Below are 3469 nucleotides of genomic sequence, written 5' to 3'. Positions count from 1 at the left end.
TGTACAACCCCAGGTGTGCCTGTATAGGGTGCGGGTCTTTGACAGTAGGTTTTCACAACAACCTTCACCAGTGTCCCCACTATTGTACAACCTCAGGTGTGCCTGTACAGAGTGCGGGTCTTTGACAGTAGGTTTTAAACAACAACCTTCACCAGTGTCCCCACTATTGTACAACCTCAGGTGTGCCTGTATAGAGTGCGGGTCTTTGACAGTAGGTTTTACACAACAACCTTCACCAGTGTCCCCACTATTGTACAACCCCAGGTGTGCCTGTATAGAGTGCGGGTCTTTGACAGTAGGTTTTACACAACAACCTTCACCACTGTCCCCACTATTGTACAACCTCAGGTGTGCCTGTACAGAGTGCGGGTCTTTGACAGTAGGTTTTATACAACAACCTTCACCAGTGTCCCCACTATTGTACAACCTCAGGTGTGCCTGTACAGAGTGTGGGTCTTTGACAGTAGGTTTTATACAACAACCTTCACCAGTGTCCCCACTATTGTACAGCCTCAGGTGTGCCTGTACAGAGTGCGGGTCTTTGACACTAGGTTTTATACAACAATCTTCACCAGTGTCCCCACTATTGTACAACCTCAGGTGTGCCTGTACAGAGTGCGGGTCTTTGACAGTAGGTTTTATACAACAATCTTCACCAGTGTCCCCACTATTGTACAACCTCGGGTGTGCCTGTACAGAGTGTGGGTCTTTGACAGTAGGTTTTATACAACAACCTTCACCAGTGTCCCCACTATTGTACAACCCCAGGTGTGCCTGTACAGAGTGCGGGTCTTTGACAGTAGGTTTTATACAACAGCAGCCGCCAGTGTCCCCACTATTGTACAACCTCAGGTGTGCCTGTACAGAGTGCGGGTCTTTGACAGTAGGTTTTATACAACAACCTTCGCCAGTGTCCCCACTATTGTACAACCTCAGGTGTGCCTGTACGGAGTGCGGGTCATTGACAGTAGGTTTTACACAACAACCTTCACCAGTGTCCCCACTATTGTACAACCTCGGGTGTGCCTGTACAGAGTGCGGGTCTTTGACAGTAGGTTTTATACAACAACCTTCACCAGTGTCCCCACTATTGTACAACCTCAGGTGTGCCTGTACAGAGTGCGGCTCTTTGACAGTAGGTTTTATACAACAGCAGCCGCCAGTCCTCTTGTGTCACACTAAGTAAAACTAGATGTCATAAATATAAGATCCTCAATATTAAATCCAGTCGGGAATTCAGGAAAAACTTGTTTATGCAAAGAGTGGTTGGAATGTGGAAGGCGATACCACAGGTCCCAGATATCAGTGAGGGGGGAGAAACATTCCAGCCGTGAGTTGGCTCCGTAACTTAGCTGGTTTATGTAAACAGGAGAGCCTTGGGTTCGAATCCCAGCGGGATTTTTTTTTAAGAACAAAATATTCTCTTTTGATCCCACAGAGGTTGGCTGCTTCTCGTTTGAAAGTGCTGCAATCCTTTGGGATGGGAACGGATAAAGGCTCATCACACTCACATCACAAATACATCTTAAAGTCTGACTGTCATTCGGCCAACATGTTAACATTTCCTCCAGTCAGCAACAGAAAGTTATCGGTTTATTAATGGCGATTAAAACAGTTATTCATCGTGATACTGCCTTTAATTATAAGTTCGTGTCATTGATTTAATAAACTGCACAACTGTTTTATAAAAATCAGACCGGAAATCAACCCCATGCTCTGGGTGCTCCGAATTCCAGCCCCTGGCCCACCAGGGAACGCTCCACCCAGCAGCTGTGAGAGCTGTAAATATACTGGGTGCACCCCCGCCAGATACACATGTATTCCTGACTGGTGCTCGATGTAAATGTTTATTATCTCTGCAAGTTACAAGTGTCTGTAGATATATCTGAATTAATTATTCATTTATTGGGTCTCATCTGTCTACATATCGTTGTACTGCACTTGTGCACTAACAATGACAATAAAGTTGATTATTATTATTATCTGTTTAATTGTGAATTGAGGCAGTGAATTCCAGACCCCAACAACTCGCAGTGTGAAAACAATGGCTCCTAATGTCACCTCGGATCCTTCTGCCAATCACCTTCAATCTGTGTCCTCTGGTCACCGACTCTTTAACCGCTGGAAACATGTTTCTCCTCATTTACCATATCAAACCCGTTCATGAATTTAAACACCTGTCAAAACCTCTGCTCCAAAGATCACAACCCCAGCTTCTCCAGTCCCCCACACACTGAAGTCCCTCATCCCTTGTACCATTCCAGTAAATCATTTCTGTTCATTTCTTCCATCTAATAAATAACTACAGTGAAACGTTCATAAGAAAAAGCACGAACAGAATAAAAAAGAGAGAAATAAATACTGAGCAAAATGGATATTAATGTTTAAGAACATAAGAAATAGGAGCAGGAGTAGGCCATTCGGCCCTTCGAGCCTGCACCGCCATTCAATGAGATCATGGCTGATCTTAGCAGGTGAAATAACAGAAGATCTGAGTTTTATGATCGGTCAGTGAGAGGAATCCGTCTGTCAATCGGGCTTTGGCCATTCGATTCACTGATAAAGACAGACAGGGAGCGCGGCTGCAGGCCGGCCCGACTAGCTCAGTCGGTAGAGCATGAGACTCTTATATCTCAGGGTTCGTGGGTTCGAGCCCCACGTTGGGCGGTTGTTTTTGCTGCTGATTTTACAGGCGGTCCCCAGCTCTGAATTCCGCGCCAGAGAGTTTGATGTAAATGAGATTGAACAACAATATCAGAAAATCTCTCCATGACTCTGGACTCTTATCTCTCTCTCGTTGAACTTCATATCATTTCACCGTCAGTGCGGCTCAGTGGGACTTCGGGCCAGTCTCTCCCTTCACAGCGCATCAGTGCCGGGAAAACAACGGGGAATTTTACACACATGTTGTGCTCTGTAACTTCTTATAAAAACTTCAGTATACTTCACTCCGTGTCCAACCCTGTGAGGTCTCCCCTGGTGGGTCAGCTTTAGATGTTTATAAACACGTCAGCAGAACATTAACATAACCTGAGCTCCGAGATCTGGCCGGGTCCCATTCCCCCGGAGTGATTAATCAGCAGGAGGGATTCGAGTTTCTTTAAAAGAATGACGCGAAAATCACTTTGATGTGCGGCCGAAATAGGTCAGTTGGGATTCGGCGGCTATTAGATATGTTGTGTCTCTTTCTTTGGGTCCTTTTCTCGAACTTACCAATTTAAACTTAAGTCTCTTTTCTGCCACTGAAGGGTTGGGTTTGAATAGACAGACATCAAGGATGGGAACTATTTCTATTGTCTGTATTTAGCTTTTATTTCTCTGCCTCCTTCTGCCCTCTTCTCTGGTTTATTCTCTCTCGGTGCTGGGTAAGCATTTGTCCTAAACTGATGCCTTTTACACATCTCGGGGCGGCCAGACACGCTCTGTCTGTCTGTTACTGCTTGTGACCATTAACGGGAACAGGCCGCCA

At 45.5% G+C, this 3469-nt stretch overlaps 1 non-coding gene across 1 annotated transcript; it reads left to right on the top strand.

Annotated features, from left to right (window-relative positions):
- The first annotated feature begins 2592 nt into the window (after positions 1 to 2592).
- On the top strand, positions 2593 to 2667 carry trnak-cuu (transfer RNA lysine (anticodon CUU)). Its single transcript has one exon. It is a non-coding gene; the product is annotated as a tRNA-Lys (tRNA).
- Positions 2668 to 3469: the final 802 nt, after the last annotated feature.

The sequence above is a fragment of the Somniosus microcephalus genome, unplaced genomic scaffold (assembly GCF_052327205.1).
Source record: "Somniosus microcephalus isolate GS21.2 unplaced genomic scaffold, FLI_Smic_1.0 unresolved_chr1, whole genome shotgun sequence".
NCBI lineage: Eukaryota > Metazoa > Chordata > Chondrichthyes > Squaliformes > Somniosidae > Somniosus > Somniosus microcephalus.
The sequence above is the reverse complement of the archived record's forward strand: the minus strand, read 5'-3'. Positions and strand labels throughout refer to the sequence as shown.